This window comes from Stenella coeruleoalba (assembly GCF_951394435.1).
Source record: "Stenella coeruleoalba genome assembly, chromosome: 3".
Classification (NCBI taxonomy): domain Eukaryota; kingdom Metazoa; phylum Chordata; class Mammalia; order Artiodactyla; family Delphinidae; genus Stenella; species Stenella coeruleoalba.
Window position 1 is genome coordinate 104,777,424 of NC_137148.1, and position 23,701 is coordinate 104,801,124.

Sequence of the window (23,701 nt, forward strand, 5' to 3'; positions counted from 1 at the left end):
CCCCCACCACTTTCCCCGCTTGGTGTCCATACGTTTGTTCTCTACATCTGTGTCTCTATTTCTGCCCTGCAAACCGGTCCATCTACCATTTTTCTAAGTTCCACATATATGTGTTAATATATAATATTTGTTTTTCTCTTTCTGACTTATTTCACTCTGTATGACACTCTCTAGATCCATCCACGTCTCTCCAAATGACCCAATTGCGTTCCTTTTTATGGCTGAGTAATATTCCATTGTATATATGTACCACATCTTCTTTATCCATTCGTCTGTTGATGGGCATTTAGGTTGCTTCCATGACCTGGGTACTGAAATAGTGCTGCAATGAACATTGGGGTGCATGTGTCTTTTTGAATTATGGTTTTCTCTGGGTATATGCCCAGTAGTGGGATTGCTGGGTCATATGGTAATTCTATTTTTAGATTTTTAAGGAACCTCCATACTGTTCTCCATAGCAGCCGTATCAAATTACATTCCCACCCACAGTGCAAGAGCGTTCCCTTTTCTCCACACCCTCTCCAGCATTTGTTGTTTGTAGATTTTCTGATGATGCCCATTCTAACTGGTGTGTGGTGATACCTCATTGTAGTTTTGATTTGCATTTCTCTAATAATTAGTGATGTTGAGCAGCTTTTCATGTGCTTCTCGGCCATCTGTATGTCTTCTTTGGAGAAATGTCTATTTAAGTCTTCTGCCCATTTTTGGATTGGGTTGTTTGTTTTTTTAATTTAGAGCTGCATGAACTGTTTATATATTTTGGAGATTAATCCTTTGTCCATTGATTCGTTTGCAAATATTTTCTCCCATTCAGAGGGTTGTCTTTTTATCTTGTTTGTAGTTTCCTTTGCTGTGCAAAAGCTTTGAAGTTTCATTAGGTCCCGTTTGTTTATTTTTGTTTTTATTTCCATTTCTCTAGGAGGTGGATCAAAAAAGATCTTGCTGTGATTTATGTCAAGAATGTTCTGCCTATGTTTTCCTCTAAGAGTTTTATAGTGTCCAGTCTTACATTTAGGTCTCTAATCCATTTTGAGTTTATTTTTGTGTATGGTGTTAGGGAGTGTTCTAATTTCATTCTTTAACATGTGGTTGTCCAGTTTTCCCAGCACCACTTATTGAAGAGACTGTCTTTCTCCATTGTATACCCTTGCTTCCTTTGTCATAGATTAGTTGACCATAGGTGCCTGGTTTATCTCTGAGCTTTTTATCCTGTTCCATTGATCTATATTTCTGTTTTTGTGCCAGTACCATATTGTCTTGATTACTGTAGCTTTGTAGTATAGTCTGAAGTCAGGGAGTCTGATTCCTCCAGCTATGTTTTTTTCCCTCAAGACTGCTTTGGCTCTTTTGGGTCTTTTGTGTCTCCATACAAATGTTAAAATTTTTTGTTCTAGTTCTATAAAAAATGTCACTGGTAATTTGATAGGGATTGCATTGAATCAGTGGATTGCATTGAATCTGTAGATTGCTTTGGGTAGTATAGTCATTTTCACAATATTGATTCTTCCAATCCAAGAACATGGTATACCTCTCCACCTGTTTGTATCGTCTTTAATTTCTTACATCAGTGTCTTATAGTTTTCTGCATTCAGGTATTTTGTCTCCTTAGGTAGGTTTATTCCTAGGTATTTTATTCTTTTTGTTGCAATGGTGAATGGGATTGTTTCCTTAATTTCTCTTTCTGATATTTCATTGTTAGTGTATAGGAATGCAAGAGGTTTCTGTGCATTAATTTTGTATCCTGCAACTTTACCAAATTCATTGATTAGCTCTAGTAGTTTTCTGGTAGCATCTTTAGGATTCTTTATGTATAGTATCATGTCATCTGTAAACAGTGACAGTTTTACTTCTTCTTTTCCAATTTGTATTCCTTTTATATCTTTTTCTTCTCTGATTGCTGTGGCTAGGACTTCCAAAACTATGTTGAATAATAGTGGCAAGACTGGACATCCTTGTTTTGTTCCTGATCTTAGAGTGAATGCTTTCAGTTTTTCACCATTGAGAATGATGTTTGCTGTGGGTTTGTCATATATGACCTTTATTATGTTGCGGTAGTTTCACTCTATGCCCACTTTCTGGAGAGTTTTTATCATAAATGGGTACTAAATTTTGCCAAAAGCTTTTTATGCATCTATTGAGATGATCATATGGTTTTTATTCTTCAATTTGTTAATATGGTATGTCACATTGATTGATTTGTGTATATTGAAGAATCCTTGCATCCCTGGGGTAAATCCCACTTGATCATGTTGTATGATCCTTTTAATGTGTTGTTGGATTCTGTTTGCTAGTATTTTGTTGAGAACTTTTGCATCTATGATCATCAGTGATATTGGTCTGTAATTTTCTTTTTTTGTAGTATCTTTGTCTGGTTTTACTATCAGGGTGAGGGTGGCTTCATAGAATGAGTTTGGGAGTGCAATTTTTAGAAGAGTTTGAGAAGGATGGATGTTAGCTCTTCTCTACTTGTTTGATAGAATTCACCTGTGAAGCCATCTGGTCCTGGACTTTTGTTTGTTGAAAGATTTGTAATCACAGTTTCAGTTTCAGTGCTTGTGATTGGTCTGTTCATATTTTCTATTCTTCCTGGTTCAGTCTTGGAAGGTTATACCTTTCTAAGAATTCATCCATTTCTTCCAGGTTGTCCATTTTATTGGCATAGAGTTGTCTGTAGTAGTCTCTTACGGAGCTTTGTATTTCTGTGGTGTCTGTTGTAACTTCTCCTTTTTCATTTCTAATTATATTGATATGAGTCCTCTCCCTGTTTTTCTTGATGAGTCTGGCTAAAGGTTTATCAATTTTGTTTATCTTCTCAAAGAATCAGCTTTTAGTTTTATTTATCTTTGCTATGTTTTCTTTCTATTTCATTTATTTCTGCTCTGATCTTTATGATTTCTTTCCTTCTACTAACTTTGGGTTTTGTTTGCTCTTCTTTCTCTAGTTCCTTTAGGTGTAAAGTTAGATTGTTTATTTGAGATTTTTCTTGTTTCTGAGGTAGGCTTGTATTGCTGTAAACTTCCCTCTTAGAAATGCTTTTGCTGTATCCCATAGGTTTTGGATCATCATGTTTTCACTGTAATTTGTCTCTAGGTATTTTTTGATTTCCTCTTTGATTTCTTCAGTGATTTCTTGGTTATTTAGTAACGTGTTCTTTAGCCTCCATGTGTTTTTGTTTTTTTTTTCCCTGTAATTGATTTCTAATCTCATAGCATTGTGGTCGGCAAAGATGCTTGATATAATTTCAATTTTATTAAATTTACTGAGGCTTGATTTCTGACCCAAGATGTGATCAATCCTGGAGAATGTTCCGTGTGCACTTGAGAAGAAAGTGTAATCTGCTGTTTTTGGATGGAACGTCCTATAAATATCAGTTAAATCTATCTGGTCTATTGTGTCATTTAAAGCTTGTGTTTCCTTATTAGTCTTCTGTGTGGATGATCTGTCCATTGGTGTAAGTGAGGTGTTAAACTCTCCCACTTATTGTGTTACTGTCTATTTTCTCTTATAGCTGTTAACATTTGCCTTATGTATTGAGGTGCTCCTATGTTGGATGCATATATATTTATATTTGTTATATGTTCTTCTTGGTTTGATCCCTTGATCATTAGGTAGTGTCCTTACTTGTCTCTTGTAACATTCTTTATTTTAAAGTCTATTTTATGTGATATGAGAATTGCTACTCCAGCTTTCTTTTGATTTCCATTTCCATGGAATATCTTCTTCCATCCCCTCACTTTCAGTCTTGTATGTGTCCCTAGGTCTGAAGTGGGTCTCTTGTAGACAGCCCATCTATGGGTCTTGTTTTTCTGTCCATTCAGCGAGCTTGTGTCTTTTGGTTGGGGCATTTAGTCCAATCACGTTTAAGGTAATTATCAATATGTATGTTCCTATTACCATTTTCTTAGTTGTTATGGGTTTGTTTTTGTAGGTCCTTTTCTTCTCTTGTGTTTCCCACTTAGAGAAGTTCCTTTAGCATTTGTTGTAGAGCTGGTTTGGTGGTGCTGAATTCTCTTAGCTTTTGCTTCTCTGTAAAACTTTTGATTTCTCCGTTGAATCTGAATGAGATCCTTGCTGGGTAGAGTAATCTTTGTTGTAGGTTCTTCCCTATCATCACTTTAAATATATTGTGACACTCCCTTCTGGCTTGTAGAGTTTCTGCTGAGAAATCAGCTGTTAAAGTTATGGGCATTCCCTTGTATGTTATTTCTCATTTTCCCCTTGTTGCTTTCAATAAGTTTTCTTTGTCTTTAATGTCTGTCAGTTTGATTACTATGTTTCTTGGCATGTTTCTCCTTGAGTTTATCCTGCCTAGGACTCTCTGCGATTCATGGACTTGGGTGGCTCTTCTCCTTCTGGGACACCTATAATGTGAATATTGTTGTCTTTAAAGTTGTCCGAGAGGTCTCTTAGGCTGTCTTCATTTCTTTTCATCCTTTTTTTTTTTTTAACATCTTTATTGGAGTATAATTGCTTCACAACGGTGTGTTCGTTTCCTGCTTTATAACAAAGTGAATCAGTTATACACATACATATGTCCCCATATCTCTTCCATCTTGCATCTCCCTCCCTCCCACACTCCCTATCCCACCCCTCTAGGTGGTCACAAAGCACTGAGCTGATCTCCCTGTGCTATGGGGCTGCTTCCCACCAGCTATCTATTTTACGTTTGGTAGTGTATATATCTACATGCCACTCTTTCACTTTGTCACAGGTTAGTATTCTCCCTCCCCATATACTCAAGTCCATTCTCTAGTAGGTCTGCATCTTTATTCTCATCTTTCCCCTAGGTTCTTCATGACTTTTTTTTTCTTTTTAGATTCCATATGTATGTGATAGCATATGGTATTTGTTTTTCTCTTTCTGACTTACTTCACTATGACAGACTCTAGGTCCATCCAACTCACCACAAATAACTCAATATCGTTTCCTTTTATGGCTGAGTAGTATTCCATTGTATATATGTGCCACATCTTCTTTATCCATTCATCTGTTGATGGACACTTAGGTTGTTTCTATGTCCTGGCTATTGTAAATAGAGCTGCAATGAACATTTTGGTACATGACACTTTTTGAATTATGGTTTTCTCAGGGTATATGCCCAGTAGGGGGATTGTTGGGTCGTATGGTAGTTCTATTTTTAGTTTTTTAAGGAACCTCCATACTGTTCTCCATAGTGGCCGTATCAATTTACATTCCCACCAACAGTGCAAGAGGGTTCCCTTTTCTCCACACCCTCTCCAGCATTTATTGTTTCTAGATTTTTTGTTGATGGCCATTCTGACCAGTGTGAGATGATATCTCATTGTAGGTTTGATTTGCATTTCTCTAATGATTAATGATGTTGAGCATTCTTTCATGTGTTTGTTGGCAATCTGTATATCTTCTTCGGAGAAATGTCTATTTAGGTCTTCTGCCCATTTTTGGATTGGGTTGTTTGTTTTTTTGCTATTGAGCTGCATGAGCTGCTTGTAAATCTTGGAGATTAATCCTTTGTCTGTTGTTTCATTTGCAAATATTTTCTCCCATTCTGAGGGTTGTCTTTTTGTCTTGTTTATGGTCTCCTTTGCTGTGCAAAAGCTTTTAAGTTTCCTTAGGGCTCATTTGTTTATTTTTGTTTTTATTTCCATTTCTCTAGGAGGTGGATCAAAAAGGATCTTGCTGTGATTTATGTCATAGAGTGTTCTGCCTATGTTTTCCTCTAACAGTTTTATAGTGTCTGGCCTTACACTTAGGTCTTTAACCCATTTTGAGTTTATTTTTGTGTATGGTGTTAGGGAGTGTTCTAATTTCATTCTTTTACATGTAGCTGTCCAGTTTTCCCAGCGCCACTTATTGAAGAGGCTGTCTTTTCCCCACTGTATATTCTTGCCTCCTTTATCAAAGATAAGTTGACCATATGTGCGTTTATCTCTGAGCTTTTTATCCTGTTCCATTGATCTATATTTCTGTTTTTGTGCCAGTACCATATTGTCTTGATTACTGTAGCTTTGTAGTATAGTCTGGGACCCTGATCCCTCTCGGCCCGTTTTTGTTTCTGAAGATTGCTTTGGCTATTCGGGGTCTTTTGTGTTTCCATACACATTGTGAAATTTTTTGTTCTATCTCTGTGAAAATGCCAGTGGTAGTTTGATGGGGATTGCATTGAATCTGTAGATTGCTTTGTGTAGTGAAGTCATTTTCACAATGTTGTTTCTTCCAATCCAAGAACATGGTATATCTCTCGATCTATTCGCATCGTCTTTAATTTCTTTCATCAGTGTCTTATAATTTTCTGCATACTGGTCTTTTGTCTCCTTAGGTAGCTTTATTCCTAGGTATTGTATTCTTTTTGTTGCAATGGTAAATGAGAGTGTTTTCTTAATTTCACTTTCAGATTTTTCATCATTAGTGTATAGGAATGAAAGAGATTTCTGTGCATTAATTTTGTATCCTGCTACTTTACCAAATTCATTCATTAGCTCTAGTAGTTTTATGGTAGCATCTTTAGGATTCTCTATGTATAGTATGTCATTTGCAAATAGTGACAGCTTTACTTCTTCCTTTCCAATTTGGATTCCTTTTATTTATTTATTTTCTGTGATTGCTGTTGCTAAAACTTCCAAAACTATGTTGAATAATTGTGGTGAGAGTGGGCGATCTTGTCTTGTTCCTGATCTTAGTGGAAATGGTTTCAGTTTTTCATCATTGAGGATGATGTTGGCTCTGGATTTGTCTTATATGGCCTTTATTTTGTTGAGGAAAGTTCCCTCTATGCCTACTTTCTGGAGGGTTTTTTATCATAAATGTGTGTTGAATTTTGTCGAAAGCTTTCTCTGCATCTATTGAGATGATCATATGGTTTTTCTCCTTCAATTTGTTAATATGGTGTATCACATTGATTGATTTGTATATATTGAAGAATCCTTACATTCCTGGGATAAACCCCACTTGATCATGGTGTATGATCCTTTTAATGTGTTGTTGGATTCTGTTTGCTAGTATTTTGTTGAGGATTTTTGCATCTATGTTCATCAGTGATATTGGCCTGTAGTTTTCTTTCTTTGTGACACCTTTGTCTGGTTTTGGTATCAGGGTGATGGTGGCCTCGTAGAATGAGTTTGGGAGTGTTCCTCCCTCTGCTATATTTTGGAAGATTTTGAGAAGGATAGGTGTTAGCTCTTCTCTAAATGTTTGATAGAATTCGGCTGTGAAGCCATGTGGTTCTGGACTTTTGTTTGTTGGAAGATTTTTAATCACAGTTTCAATTTTAGTGCTTGTGATTGGTCTGTTTATATTTTCTGTTTCTTCCTAGTTCAGTCTTGGAAGGTTGTGCATTTCTAAGAATTTGTCCATTTCTTCCATGTTGTCCATTTTATTGGCATAGAGTTGCTTGTAGTAATCTCTCATAATCCTTTGTATTTCTGCAGTGTCTGTTCTTACTTCTCCTTTTTCTTTTCTAATTCTATTGATTTGAGTCTTCTCCCTTTTTTTCTTGATGAGTCTGGCTAATGGTTTATCAATTTTGTTTATCTTCTCAAAGAAACAGCTTATAGTTTTATTGATCTCTGCTATAGTTTCCTTCATTTCTTTTTCATTTATTTCTGATCTGATATTTATGTCTTCTTTCCTTCTGCTAACTTTGGGGTATTTTTATTCTTCTTTCTCTAATTGCTTTAGGTGTAAGGTTAGGTTATTTATTCGAGATGTTTCTTGTTTCTTAAGGTAAACTTGTATTGCTATAAACTTCCCTCTTAGAACTGCTTTTTCTGCATCCCATAGGTTTTGGGTCATCGTGTTTTCATTGTCATTTGTTTCTAGGTTTTTTTTTGATTTCCTCTTTGATTTCTTTAGTGATCTCTTGGTTATTAGCAGTGTGTTGTTTATCCTCCACGTGTTTGTAGTTTTTACAGATTTTTCCCTGTAATTGATATCTAGTGTTATAGCATTGTGGTCGGAACAGATACTTGATACGATTTCAATCTTCTTAAATTTACCAGTCTTTATTTATGACCCAAGATATGATCTATCCTGGAGAATGTTCCATGAGCACTTGAGATGAATGTATATTCTGTTTTTTTTGGTTGGAACGTCCTATAAATATCAGTTAAGCCCATCTTGTCTGATGTGTCATTTAAAGCTTGTGTTTCCTTATTTATTTTGTTTTGGATGATCTGTCTACTGGTGAAAGTGGGGTGTTGAAGTCCCCTACGATGATTGTGTTACTGTTGATTTCCCCTTTTACGGCTGTTAGTATTTGCCTTATGTATTGAGGTGCTCCTATGTTGGGTGCATAAATATTTACAATTGTTATATCTTCTTCTTGGATAGATCCCTTGATCATTATGTAGTGTCCTTCTTTGTCTCTTGTAATAGTCTTTATTTTAAAGTCTATTTTGTCTGATATGAGAATTGCTACTCCAGCTTTCTTTTGATTTCCATTTGTATGGGATATCTTTTTCCATCCCCTCACTTTCGGTCTGTATGTGTCTCTAGGCCTGAAGTGGGTCTCTAATAGACAGCATATATATGGGTCGTGTTTTTGTATCCATTCAGCGAGCTTGTGTCTTTTGGTTGGGGCATTTAATCCATTCACGTTGAAGGTAGTTATCAATATGTATATTTCTATTCCCATTTTCTTAATTGTTTTGGGTTTGTTATTGCAGGTCTTTTCCTTCTCTTGTGTTTCCTGCCTAAGGAAGTTCCTTTAGCATTTGTTGTAAAGCTGGTTTTGTGGTGCTGAATTCTCCTAGCTTTTGCTTGTCTTTAAAGGTTTTAATTTCTCTGTAAAATCTGAATGAGATCCTTGCTGGGTAGAGTGATCTTGGTTGTAGGTTTTTCTCCTTTATCAGTTTAAATATGTCCTGCCACTCCCTTCTGTCTTGCAGAGTTTCTGCTGAAAGATCAGCTGTTAACCTTAAGGGGATTCCTTATGTGTCATTTGTTGTTTTTCTCTTGCTGCTTTAATATATTTTCTTTGTATTTAATTTTTGATAGTTTGATTAATATGTGTCTTGGCATGTTTCTCCTTGGATTTATCCTGTTTGGGACTCTTTGTGCTTCATGGACTTGATTAAGTATTTCCTTTCCCATATTAGGGAATTTTTCAACTATAATCTTTTCAAGTATTTTCTCAGTCCCTTTCCTTTTCTCTTCTTCTTCTGGTACCCCTATAATTCGAATGTTGGTGCATTTAATGTTGTCCCAGAGATCTCTGAGACTGTCGTCAATTCTTTTCATTCTTTTATCTTTATTCTGCTCTGCAGTAGTTATTTCCACTATGTTATCTTCCAGGTCACTTATCCGTTCTGCCTCAGTTATTCTGCTATTGATCCCTTCTAGAGTTTTTTTGTTTTTGTTGTTTTGTTTTTTTTTTTGCGATACATGGGCCTCTCACTGTTGGGCCACCCCTGTTGCAGAGCACAGGCTTTGCACATGCAGGCTCAGTTGCTATGGCTCACCGGCCCAGCCACTCCGTGGCATGTGGGATCTTCCCAGACCAAGGCACGAACCTGTGTCCCATGCATCGGCAGGCATACTGTCAACCACTGTGCCACCAGAGAAGCCCTAGAGTATTTTTAATTTCATTTATTGTGTTGTTCATCACTGTTTGTTTGCTCTTTAGTTCTTCTAGGTCCTTGTTAAACGTTTCTTGTATTTTCTCCATTCTATTTCCAAGATTTTGGATCATCTTTACTATCATTATTCTGAATTCTTTTTCAGGTAGACTGCCTATTTCCTCTTCATTTGTTAGGTCTGGTGGGTTTTTGCCCTTCTCCTTCATCTGCTGTGTGTTTCTCTGTCTTCTCATTTTGCCTAACTTACTGTGTTTGGGGTCTCCTTTTTGCAGGCTGCAGGTCCGTAGTACCTGTTGTTTTTGGTGTCTGTCCCCCATGGCTAAGGTTGGTTCAGTGGGTTGTGTAGGCTTCCTGGTGGAGGGGACTAGTGATTTTGTTCTGGTGTACAAGGCTGGATCTTGTCTTTCTGGTGTGCAGATCCACGTCTGGTGGTGTATTTTGGGGTGTCTGTGGCCTTATTATGATTTTAGGCAGCCTCTCTGCAAATGGATGATGTTGTGTTCCTGTCTTGCTAGTTGTTTGGCATAGGTTGTCCAGTACTTTAGCTTGCTGGTCATTGAGTAGAGCTGGGTCTTGCCGTTGAGTTGTAGATCTCTGGGAGATTTTTGCAGTTTGATATTACATGGAGCTGGGAGGTTTCTTTTGGACCAGTGTCCTGAACTTGGTTCTCCCACCTCAGAGGCACAGCCCTGACTCCTGGCTGGAGCACCAAGAGCCTGTCATCCACACAGCTCAGAATAAAAGGGAGAAAAGAAAGAAAGAAAGAAAGGAAGAAAGAAAGAAAGAAAGAAAGAAAGGGAAAGAAAGATAAAATAAATAAAGTAATATAAAATTTAAAAATGTATTAATATAAAAAATAATTATTAAGAAAAAAATTTTAAGAAGTAATTAAAAAGAAAAAAACAATGGACAGACAGAACCCTAGGACAAATGGTAAATGCAAAGCTATACAGACAAAATCACACACAGAAGCATCCACATACACACTCACAAAAAGAGAACAAGGGAAAAATATTTGTATATCATTGCTCCCAAAGTCCACCTCCTTAATTTGGGATGATTCCTTGTCTATTCAGGTACTCCACCGATGCAGGGTCCATCAAGTTGATTGTGGAGATTTAATCCGCTTCTCCTGAGACTGCTGGGAGAAATTTCCCTTTCTCTTCTTTGTTCGCCTACCTCTTGGGGTTCAACTTTGGATTTGGCCCCGCCTCTGCATGTAGGTGGCCTGCGGGCATCTGTTCTTCGCTCAGATAGGATGGGGTTAAAGTAGCAGCTAATTAGGGGGCTCTGGCTCACTCAGGTCAGAGGGAGGGAGGGGTACGGATGCGGGGCGAGCCTGTGATGGCAGAGGCCAGCATGACAATGCAACAGCCTGAGGTGCGCCGTGTGTTCTTCCGGGGAAGTTGTCCCTGGATCACAGGACCCTGGCAGTGGCAGGCTGCACAGGCTCCCGGGAGGGGAGGTGTGTAGAGTGACCTGTGCTTGCACACAGACTTCTTGGTGGCTGCACCAGCAGCAGCCTTAGCATCTCATGCCCGTCTCTGGGCTCCGTGCTGATAGCTGCGGCTCGTGCCCATCTCTGGAGCTCCTTTAAGCAGTGCTCTTAATCTCGTCTCCTCGCGCACCAGGAAAGAAAGAGGCAAGAAAAAGTCTCTTTCCTCTTCGGCAGCTCCAGACTTTCCTGGACTCCGTCCCTGCTAGCTGTGGCGCACTAGCCCCTTCAGGCTCTGTTCACACAGCCAACCCCAGTCCTCTCCCTGGGATCCGACCGAAGCCGGAGCCTCAGCTCCCGCCCCCACCCGCCCTGGCACGTGAGCAGACAAGCCTCTCGGGCTGGTGAGTGCTGGTCGGCACCGATCCTCTGTGCGGGAATCTCTCCGCTTTGCCTTAGCTCCCCTGTTGCTGCACTCTCCTACGTGGCTCCGAAGCTTCCCCCCCACCGCCACCCACAGTCTCCGCCAGCCAAGGGGCTTCCTAGTGTGTGGAAACCTTTCCTCCTTTACAGATCCCTCCCATTGGTGCAGGTCCCATCCCTATTCTTTTGTCTCTGTTTTTTCTTTTTTCTTTTGCCCTACCCAGGTTCGTGGGGAGTTTCTTGCCTTTTGGGAGGTCTGAGGTCTTCTGCCAGTGTTCAGTAGGTGTTCTGTAGGAGTTGTTCCACGTGTAGATGTATTTCTGACGTATTTGTGGGGAGGAAGATGATCTCTGCGTCTTACTGTTCCGCCATCTTGAAGCTCCTCTGACTCATTCTTTTTTCTTTATTCTGTTCCATGGCAGTGAATTCCACCATTCTGTCTTCCTGGTCACTTATTCTTTCTTCTGCCTCAGTTATTCTGCTATTGATTATTTCTAGTGTATTTTTCATTTCAGTTATTGTATTGTTCATCTCTGTTTGTTTGTTCTTTACTTCTTCTAGATCTTTGTTAAACATTTCTTGCGTCTTCTCGATCTTTGCCTCCATTCTTTTTCCAAGGTCCTGGATAATCTTCACTATCATTATTCTGAATTCTTTTTCTGGAAGGTTGCTTATCTCCGTTTCATTTAGTTGTTTTTCCGGGGTTTTATCTTGTTCCTTCATCTGGTACATAGCCCTCTGCCTTTTCATCTTGTATCTTTCTGTGAATGTGGTTTTTGTTCCACAGGCTGCAGGATTGTAGTTCTTGCTTCTCAGAGCTCAGTAAAACTTTATTCCGCTCGTCTGCTGATGGAAGGGGCTGGTTTTTCTCCCTGTTGGTTGTTTGGCCTGAGGCGACCCAACACTGAAGCCTACCTGGCTCTTTGATGGGGCTAATGGCAGACTCTAGGAGAGTTCTTGCCAAGGAGTACATCCCAGTACTTCTGCTGCCAGTGTCCTTCTCCCCACGGTGAGCCACAGCCACACCCCACCTCTGCAGGAGACCCTCCAACACCAGCAGGTAGGTCTGGTTCAGTCTCCTATGGGGTCACTACTCCTTCCCCTGGGTCCCAGTGCACACACTACTTTGTGTGTGCCCTCCAAGAGTATAGTCTCTCTTTTCCCAGTCCTGTCAAAGTCCTGCAATCAAATCCTGCTAGGCTTCAAAGTCTTATTCTCTAGGAATTCCTCCTCCCATTGCCAGACCCCCAGGTTGGGAAGCCTGATGTGGGGTTCAGAGCCTTCACTCCAGTGGGTGGATTTCTGTGGTATAAGTGTTCTCCAGTTTGTGAGTCAGCCACCCAGCAGTTACGGGATTTGATTTTATTGTGATTGCGCCCCTTCTACCATCTCATTGTGACTTCTCCTTTGTCTTTAGATGTGGGGTATCTTTTTTGGTGAGTTCCAGTGTCTTACTATTAATGATTGTTCAGCAGTTAGATTCTGGTGCTCTCACAAAAGGCAGTGAGCGTACATCCTTCTGCTCTGCCATCTTGAACCAATCCTCCAAATATTTGCTTCTTTCGACTCATTTTCCACTGGGTCTTGGCTCAGCCAATTGGATGTATTTGCCCTGGGCTTTGATTTGAGAACTGAGACAAAGGAGAATTCTTCTGGCAGCTCAGGGGAGGCAGCAACATCCCATTCCTAGAGGGAGTGATTGCCTCAGTCATGATCCAGGGTAGGTGGTTTTGTTGGTGAGACATCCACTATCCCATATCCACTGGTGGGGAAGGGCTTCCCCAGAACAATTCCAAGGAGTGATTTTAGCTTTTAGTACAGAACCTCACCATCCCTGTGTGCTTCCCCAAGCCAGTCCTCTGGACTTCCTGGCATCTCACCAAGTACCCAGTAGCTTCTCAATAAATTCTTTTTCTGCTTAAACTACTCAAAGTCAGTTTCTTTTGCTATGTAACCAGTTTATTGGAGAGTCTGAACTCAGTGGGATCCTAACATGAAGCCCCTTTATTTCTCCAATAGTGTTTTCAGGTGTGCTTTGAATGAGACTTGTTTTCTGTCCCTTTACAACATCTCGGGTAGCTCCTGTAGCATTCCAGAGACTCTCAGCTTTTGAAACATCAAGGACAGTATAATCCACTGTACAGCTTGAATCTCACATCCAATTTTACACTCTTCCCCTCCCCTCAAGCCCAGGTTTGACCAGTGGTGCGAATGGTCCCACCCTGGGATATTTGGTGTGCTTTGCTTCTCTCTTCCCTCCTCTACTTCCTTCTCTTTCTTCATCTTTTGGGTCCATCTTTTCCATCTCTTTCAGAGTGTTGGGTTCTGGAGGCAGAACTGAGGAAGGGATTGATGTCTCCTGCTGAGCTGCTGTGGTCCACATAGGGTGGTCAGTGCCCCCTGCAGAGGAGACATCTAGATCCTGCTGAAGTGCAGTGCATGTGTGGGCTATTCAGGAGGCCCTGCAGGGTCCTCGGCTGCACAGGCCTCTGACATGGATGATCCTTCACAACCTGAGTTCTTCTGCCCCTTGCCCTTTCAGCTCCTGTTCCTTGGCCACATACCCCCACTAGCAGGCAACCTTCTTAGGCTAGATTGTGACAAAACTGCTTAAGCCCAGATACCCTCCAGTGGTGTCTATTTGGCCTTAAGAAAACCCAGGTGTTCTTTTTTTCTTTTTAATTAAAAAAATTTTTTTTCCCAGGCATCCTTGCGTCACCAAGCAGTGGGAATAGAAGCTACACACTGTTGTCTCTTGACAGTTCCTTTCCTCCTGTTCTAATATGTGAGGAGATATGCCTGTTCTACATAAGCAGAAGTCTGTGTAGGGGTGGCAATGCCAGATTCCACCTCTGGCCAGCTCTCCTCATTTTGTGATTGTTTTCCTTGTCTTCCCCTACATCTTAAGTTAACTTGCCATAGAAGGGAAGACATATTCCCCTTCCCTCTAATATGGGAAGGAGAAAAGTCACCAGTTGGGTGACAGCTTCCATACAGCAGGAATTCTGCCAACTCTTCTGGAATTCTTTAGTTTTTTCCGATGGGGGTAAAGGGATAGAGATTCTGTGTGTGTGGTGGGAATGTGTGTAGAAGTACTTGATGGTGCTATCAGAGCTTGTTTTGTTTACTTATTAAGTTCTGCAAGGGTTGTGTCTGCATGCATTCTTTAAAATGTGGGCCAATTAGCATCTATGCTCTTTGGCTGTGAGACTATAGCCACAATTCCCAAACAATTGGAAAACCCCATTCACCATCCTGTTATACTTGCAATAACAAGTATAATAAGGGCCCTTACTGATTCACAGTGCTCTGTCATGTATAGTTTATTGGTGGTTTAGTATCTATTTCCTCTTCCCAGTGGCACTCCAATTCACTTTTGGGACATTTCCTCTCCCCACTTTTCTGTGCTCTTAGAGGGATGGTATATCAGGCACCTGCTCCCCTATAGAAGTTTGAAGGGACAAATACTTCATGTTGCCACAGGTCTGGCAAGAGGGAATGCAAAACCCAAGTTCAACCAATGGATGTACTCTTCTGTGACTTTGATCTTGAGAACATGTTGTGAGGTCTAAGGAAAGAAATTGTTCAAGTCCATTAATCTCAATGGAGACAGCATGACCAGGCTGTTTCCACTCTGAATCTTTGGTACCCTCTAGAGGAGCTCCTTCTTATATTCAACTTTAGTACCACAGCCTCCCACCTCTTTTGGAGTCCCTCAATAGCCTCCCCAGTTTTGTTTTTATTACGTTAGTCAGAGTTGACATTTGTTACTTGAAACAAGAACCTTGACTGATGTAGTAAGTACTGATACTGCAGAAAAAAGTAGATCACACCACAGGAATTTTTTTTTTTCTGATACTGATCTCATTGCCATGGTCACTTTTGGTCATCTCTAACTTTCTTTTCACATACAGTTATGAAAATCCGTATTATGTAGAATGCTTAGACTTGTTTATTCCAAAATGGAATAGATTTATTTGTGTCAAATGTTACAATTTTAAGAAGGAAGGTCAGGAAAATATCAGTCTCTTTACTTCTATCATTTTCTGACCTTGGTATATGGAAGAGGAAGCTTGTTCCCTGTTGAAACTCTTCTAAGCATGTTACCACATCACATGTAGACTTTTACACGAACATCCTACATAGGCATGTTGTTGATTCAAGAGCTTCTCCAAGCATAGTGTTACACCAGGAAATATACCAGTAGTACTTTTACAAACTGACAGTCCAGATACATTTGAAAGTCAGAAGAGTAATTTAGCACTTAAATAAAACGAAATAAAATAGAACTTAGCTACTCAAGATGCAGTCTGAGAGACACGCATATCACCTTAGGAGTTTGTTAAAATGTAGGCTCCATCCCAGATACTGAATCAGAATCACATATTAGCAAAATCCCCAGCTGTTTAACATGTACATTGACGTTTGAGGAGCACTAGAATAGAAAAATATTAGAGGACATGACATAACAGTAAGTGTTGTTTGATGAAACTTGTTCCAATCACATACCTATGAAGATGTGAATTTGGTCATGATGAAAAATGTACTTCTTACTGTGGGTCACAGTAAAAAAACAACTGGAGAGAGTGACAGAAGCAAGATGGCCCAGTAAGATGCCCCTCATTATATTCCTACCTCCCAACAAAAATCTGGCATCAGTTCATAGACAAAGGTGACTGTGGGAAATGTGGGATCCAGCATCATACGCCAAAGGAGGAGTCTCTAGAAGCCAAACTTGTTTGCTAAGAGTTAGACCTGCTAGGCTGATTTCATTTCCTTTATTGGAAATCTTCTCAGACAGGTAAATTGAAGGAATGAGAATACATCTGGATTTATAAGGTAATTGAAAAAAATATCCCATGAAATCCTTTTGGATCAGATGAAGAATGTGGGCTGATGTAATAGAGTTGTAGTATTTATAAGTGGTTGAATGACCATACTACAGGATGTGAATAAATTTAAATGGAGAATAAAGTCCCTGTCAGAATATGCCTTTGACTTTCACCTGCCTCCACATGTTTAATAAGTATTTGCTCAAGAGCATTGTGGCTTGCTGATCAAACTTCAGATATCTTGATTTTGAGCTCCTTAGCCAGTATACTAGGACAAGAATTAGCTCCACCAAGATCTCAGCAAGCTCTAAAATGGACTGCATATAGAAAAATAGAATTTCATAGGGCTAAATTAATAGTTCTGTAAAATTACTATGAAAGTCACACCTAATTATATAAATAATATCTTTAAAAGCCAGATTTAATAACAAATATGAAAAATAATTGGAGTTTTAGTAGATTATAAATTCTATGTTAACAGAATAGTATAGTTATCCACAAAAAAAAACCATTTAATCTTATACTATATGAATAATGCTTATAGTATTCAGAATAAAGGTAGTAAAAGTCTCACTTTAATCCAGATTGTTCAGGCTTTATCTGAAATGCTTTATGTGTTCATTCTGGGTTCCACATGTGTATCGTCCAGAGTTCTTTGGATAAAAGCAATAAAAACCAAGTCTATCCAACTCAAGGAAAACAAATACAAACATACCAAAAAATGTGAAGGAATTTGTTCAAACAGTAGCTCCTAAAAATCAAAGGGAAAAAACTTCTTTTTCTGGCCATAAAGGATTGACTGGACTTAGGATCCTGCCCTAAGCAACCAATATTGAAACAACTCTTTTCAGATATTGCACAAGAAGATTGTGGTCCCAAAGAAAAAGTAAGCAAATGAAGTGAACCCTAGAATCACTCAGGCTTTCTGACCAGAGATACTTCCTGGACTACAGTGCAGGTGAGCACAGGAGACAGACACTGGAATTCAAAGAGGCTGAGGTGGCTGGAATTTGTAGAGCAGTGTACCAAAGAGGAGAGAATTACACAAGGAAAAACCTCTGTAAGTTTGCATAGGGACCTTCTGTTGCAGAATAGTAAGCCACAATGAATAGGGTGAAACTGTACAACACAGGTACACACCCGTCAAGAAGCTGTAAGCTGAACAATTCCCAGAGATCTTGAGGGACTGATAAACCGAGTGAAGAGTAAGTAGTCTTCAGTGAACATCTAGGGACATTCAGTAGAGATCTCAGAAAGGTCACGCCTTATTATAATGTGTCAGTCTGGGTCTAATCAGGAGATAGAAACCACATAGGTTAAACAGGGGTGTGTTTCATATAAAGAATTATTAACTCTGGTAAAAAACAACTGTAAGATATGACAATTCTGTATGGTATTCTAGGGTGGAGAAAGTGCTAAAGAAAGGACAAAACTGGAAGGGGTTCAGACCTTATTATAGGAGCTATAGTTCAGTCCACTGGAGAGCACAGAAGTTTGCTGGTTTGCCTAGGCTGGAGCTGTTCTGCCATCTCTAAGCCATCAGAAAGCAACCCTCTGCAGTGCAGGCAAAACACTGGTAATTAGTAAGGTAGTATGGGCATGCAGGGAGAGTAGTAGCTCTATGGGAACCCTCTGGACGACAGACGAGCTCGGTAGATACTCTCCAGTTCAGAAACAAGCAGTGCAGGGAGTTGTAGAGGGTGCAGGGACTCAATGGCAAACCTCTCAGTGCAGGTAAGCCATGATTGTGGGACTAAAGAGTGAATTGGGGTACCAATGTGGGCAGGAGGCTTTCGAGTGATGATGTAAGCAGAAGACCTTCAGGGCACTATCTTTATGGGGAGGGCTGCAGGACATTTATCACTGTGCCAGAATGGGGCTATGAGGTCTGTTGAATAGATAAAAAATTAATGAACCTCTGGCCAGACAAAGAGTCACAAGAAAATGAAAATACAGACCAATATTCCTCCTGAATATAGACATAGCTGCGCAAAATTTTAGCAAATCAAATCCAACAGTACATAAAATTTGTAATACACATTGGCCAAGTAGGCTTTAAACCAGTAATGCAAGGCAGTTTTAACAATCAATCCAATCAATTAACAAAATAAAGGAAAAAAAAACATGCAGTCATTTCAATTGATACAGAAAAACATTTGACAAAATTCAACAGTCATTTATGGTAAAAACTTTTAATGAAGGGACTTTTTCAAACAATAAAGGGTGTCTATGAAAAGTCTACAGCTAACATCCTACTTCCTGGTGAAAGACTGTTTATTTTCGATCTAAGATGGAGAACAAGACAAAGATTTTAACTTTTACCAACATTAACATTTTATTCAACATTGTCCTAGGCATCCTATCCAGAGCAATAAAGCAAAACAGAGAAATAAAAGTAGCAAAACTGTATTTATTTGCACGTAAGAAATCCTAAAGGAACTTTAGAAAAACTGCTAGGACCAATAAGTAAATTTAGTCAGGCTGCAAAATATGAAACTATTGTACAAAATTCCATTGTATTTTTCTATATTAGCAACAAAAAGTTAAAAGCTAAAATTTAAAAATAATTCTGTTGACAGTAGCATCAAAAGTTAAAAAGTACTTAGGAATAAATTTTTAAAAATATGTGAAAAACTGGCATGCTGAAAACTATAAAATATTGCTGAGAGACATTAAAAATGATCTAAATTAATGGAGAGATACAACATGTTTATAAATGGGAGGATTCAATTAACATGTCAGTTCTTCTTGAAGTTATCAATATATTCAAGGCATTCTCAATCAAAGTGAGCTTTTTAAACATTGACAAGCTAATTCTGCAATTCATATGGAAGATTAAAAAAAAAACCTCAAATCTTGAAAAGCTGAACAAATTTTGAAAAAAAAAGGAACAAAGTTAGAAATTGAAGTCTTATTATAAAGCTACAGTAATCAAGATAGCATGGTATTGGCAAAAGAATAGAAATATGGATCAAATGAAAGGAATAGTGAGTTCAGAAAAAGACCCATTCTCATATGGCCAATTGATTTTTAATGAAAGTGTCAAAGTTATTCAATGGATAACCCTGATAATGTTTCAGTAATTATTTCCATAATTATTCATTGGAAAAGATAATCTTATCAGCAAATGGTGCTGAAACAAATGGATATCTATATGAAAAATAATGAACTTCAGCCCTTGTCTCAAACCATACACAAAAATGAACTCCAAGTAGATCACAGACCTAAACATAACAGCTAAAACTAGAAACTTCTGGAAGAAATCATGGGAGAAAATCTTCATGACCTTGGGGTAAGCAAAGATCTCTTAGATAAAACATGAAAAGCAAAGCTGTAAAAGAAAAAATTGATAAATTAGACTCTCAAAATAAAAAACCTTTTTTTTCAGAGACAACATTGAGAAATTAAAAGGCAAGAGACAAACTGAAAGAATATATTTGCTATACACATATCTGACAAAGCCCTGGTATTCAAAATATGTAAAGAATTCCTACAACCCAATAGCAACACAACAAGAACACAAAGGATCTGATTAAAAATTGGGCAAAAAACTTTGGATGCTTCAGCAAAAAACAAATGGAATGCAAGTACATGAAAAGGTGGTTAACATCTTTGATGGTCACCATCATTATTAATTAGGGAAATGCAAATTAAAACCATAATGAGATACCACTGTATACCCAATGGAATGGCTAAAATAAAAAGACAGAAAATACCAAGTATTGATAATAATGTGGAGCAACTCTCATACATTGCTGGTGGGAATGTAAAGTGATGCATGAACTTTGGAAAACAGTTAATCTCTATTATATATCTGAACACACACTTACTGTATAATCCAGTAATTCCACTCCTGTGAAATAAGAGATGTAACATCATATGTCCAAAAAAGGGCTTTTATAAGAAAGTTCCTAGCTGCTTTATTCATTATAAGCCTAAATTGGAAACAACATAAACATTTGGTGAATGGGCAAATTGTGGTATATCCATACAATGGAATAATACTCACCAATAAAGAGAAAGCAAACAGCTTACACAAACAACTTTGATGAAACTCAAAAACTTTATGCTTAGTGAAGGAAGTCAGACACGAAGGAATACATACTATATGATTCCATAGTAGGAACTCTAGGAAAGACAAATCTAATCTATAGCTACAGAAGGCAGCTCAGTGGGCCAGGGATAGTGAGGTGGGGAACTGACTTCAAAGGGGTACAAGGGAACTTCCTGGGAATGGAATTGTTCATTATCTTGATTGTGTATAGGTGTATACATTTTTCAAAACTCACCAAACTGTATCCTTCATATGAGTGCAATATGTTGAGTGCAAATCATGTCTAATAATGTTAATCAAAAAAATCAAAGGAAGTGGAGTCACTAGGTTTCATAAAGCATAAAGCAGGGGGTAGCTTTGGGGAATAAATGCTGTGACCTAATGGCCAATCTCTAGAACACTGTCAAATGGATCAATCAACTCTAGATTTGTTCCTCCTTGTGTTGCTCTGATCAAACTTAGGATTCATGGCAGAGAAGGTCTGAGGGGACTAGCTTAGCTCAGGTGCCCACTCTTGGATCTGGAAAAGCTGGACCATCCTGACTGACTTTCCCACCCAGACCGCCCTGAGTGTGGCAGGGTGGTCCCCCAAGAAAAATGAAGGTACTGTTAACCAGAAGAAGGGGTGATGATACCTGGTAAACAAGCAAACAAACAGAAACAGTCTCCCCTTGTTTGTGTCCAGGGGTGAACACTTACCCCAAGGTCATGAAGAGGATGGTGAGGGGCTTCAAACATATATGTTCATTCATTCCATTCAAGCATAACTTTGAGCATGGACTGTTTGCCAGGTGCTGTTATTGTCTGGGGTCGCATATGCATTTGAGGTCTCTCTAAAAAGAAAGAGCTCGTATTAATGTAAGGAACAGAAGCCTGGTAGGAGTGGCTCATCTGGCGTGAATATGGAGCACGAGCCTTTTGGGGAGGATGAGGGAGGATAGAATTCAGCTTAACATTAAAAAAAACCCACCAACAACATCTTTCCACGAATAAGAAGTTTGTATCTTCTTGGGTGGTTCGCATGCAGGGTAATTCGTAAGAGGAAGGTGATCAGCCAGAGAAGTAGATTCTAGAATTCACGTCTCGCTCAATACACAGATGGGGAAAAAGCCTTTTTCATCGTTTTAACTTTGCGTCTTTGGGTTTCCTGGGGCGTCCCCGGCGAGTCGGCAGAGGGAGCCATTCCCCAACAAATCTCCGCGCGGGGCCTCCGCGGGCCTGGAGGGATTTTCTTGCGGGTCCTTGGAGTTCTCTCTCCGCCCAGCCTCGGTAAAGTGGGCCCCCTTCGTCCCCCGCCCCCCAACTCCTCGCCCCACCTCTCCAACCACTTTGTGGCGGCGGCGCACACTCTTCTACTGCTAGGTCACTCTTCCCTTCTCTGTCCCACTGTTTCGCTCCTTCCCTGGCACCGCTGGGGCGTGCCGTCCACTCCATCTGGTCGCTCGGGTGCCTCCCCCAACCCTCCACTCCTCGTAGAGGGTCTAGAACACCTCCGGGGACTTTGACACTGGGACATTGAGAGTGAGTCGGGACGCAGACGGGCACTCCCTCCACCACCTTTAGGTTCACCCCCACGCGGTGACCCCAAGGTTTGCCAATTTAGTAGCCAGACTATTGGCGGAGTCGCCTCGGCGCGGTGGAAGCCTCTCAGGACAGGGGCGACTCGCGATCGGGCGCAGGAGTCGGGCCAGGAGGATCCTGCCGGTCACACTAGGGACTGCGCGCGGCGCCGAGGACGCCCCCCTCCAGCGGTCACTGCCCCGGCGGCAGCAGCTGCAGCAGCGGCAACTGCTCGCATCCCGGGCCCGGCTCGGGTTACTCCCCTCCTCCTTCAGCATCTCTGGCCAGACGGAGAAAACCTTACTCAAGTTTGCAACGAGTACTTTCCCCGTGCGCAAAACTGGGGTTCTGGAAATGCGCAGAGACCCGCCTCCTTTCCCGTGCGTCTCCTTCTTTGAGCCTTAACCGAGACTTCCAAGTATCGCTCTCTTCTGGGACGCTGCTTGGAGGCTAACTGCGCTGTTTGGAACAGATTTTGCTTCTCCGCTGGCGTTGCGTGAAAACCAGGGGAAAAGGGTTGCACTGCGAATCTCAGGATCTCGGGTAAGAGTTGGGCAAACTCCGTTCTGGCAGCCGCTGGACCTTGGCCGGACGCTGGATGGTTTCTTATGGGTGCGGGCACATTTTCCTTAACCAGGATACCCCGGGTGCCCCGTGAGGTGGGATGAGACGGGCTCAGTCTGACTTGTTTACTTGTCTCAAGGGTTTATTGTTAGTGTTTGGATTTGGTCTTGGGGCTGGGTAGGAACTTCTTGGAGTATTTTTCATGAGGAAATGCCCCCGTTACGCATTTTATTTTGCATAATTTCTGCCCTTGTATTTCCTTGTTTGTGTTGCTTCTGTGTTGACCGGTGTCATAGCTGGGTGTAGGGAGGTTTGGGGAGAATGAGACTGAGAACGAAAAGCAGTTTCGGCGGGGCTCTTGCTTTCAGATCGGCTTTACTTCTCTGGGATCTTGTTTTCTAAACTTCTCTTTCTCCGGGACTTGATATTCAGATTGTGCGGTCAGACGTGGGGATGCTCCCTCTTACTGCGCTCTCAGCGTCCTTTAGGGGCGTCAGGATCAGAGGCTGGGTGACTTAAACTGAAGGAGTCTCTTATTTCTTTGAATACCTGGCACCTCAGGGAATGTTGGGAAGGGCGGTTCTTCCAGCCATAGTTACCATGGAAAGATCTATCTCCTATTGGTCTTTTAAAGTCCTTTCATCTAGAGCTTTTACCCCTGGTTTAGGGAAATATTTTGTCTTTATTTTTCTTTCTGGAAATAAGAATGGTACCACGGAGCAGATGAAATATAGTGATATCTTTGATACTTCTTTAGAAAATATCCCCACATGAGGACCCAGATTCTTCAGGGGAAAGTTAAAGTTTGAGATTTTGTTAGCCCTGAAGTTCTCAGGCAGTGATATCCATGCTATCCCAAGGCAGAGGAAAATGCCGTTTCTTCTTGGCCCTCCTGGCCTTTCTCCTTTATATTCTGAGTCTCAGTTTGTGTATGGTGTTCCCAACTAAAGATGCTTCATTCCTTATGGATGAAAAGACTGGGACCGGATCATTTTCCTGATGTGAACGCTCCAGGAGGTCAGCTTGCAGGGTACTTTTTGCTGTGCTGCTCTGAGGTCAAAGAGTTCAACAGAGGGGTTGCTCTGGGACCAGGGGGCCTGGGGGCGACTGTCAACTCTGCCACTTTCCAGTTGTGTGATTTTGGATGTTACTTAACCTCTCTCTCCTCATCTACAAAATCAGAATAATAACAATGCTTACGCCAGAAGGTCGTCCAAAGGATTAAATGAGTGGATGTGTGTGGAGTGCTAACAAGCCTGGCAGATAGTAAGCACGTATT

At 40.4% G+C, this 23,701-nt stretch overlaps 1 protein-coding gene across 3 annotated transcripts in view; it reads left to right on the forward strand.

The window, feature by feature from the left end:
- Positions 1-23,701, forward strand: part of MEGF10 (multiple EGF like domains 10) — a gene marked incomplete at its 5' end in the record, with an annotated part of 363,778 nt that overhangs the window by 180,229 nt on the left and 159,848 nt on the right. Inside the window, one exon of one of the 3 annotated variants that reach the window (XM_079916646.1) lies at positions 22,009-22,401. The exons of the other annotated variants lie outside the window; for them this stretch is intronic. Of the gene's footprint in view, positions 1-22,008; positions 22,402-23,701 lie in introns of those variants that run through there. 3 annotated transcript variants of the gene reach the window in all.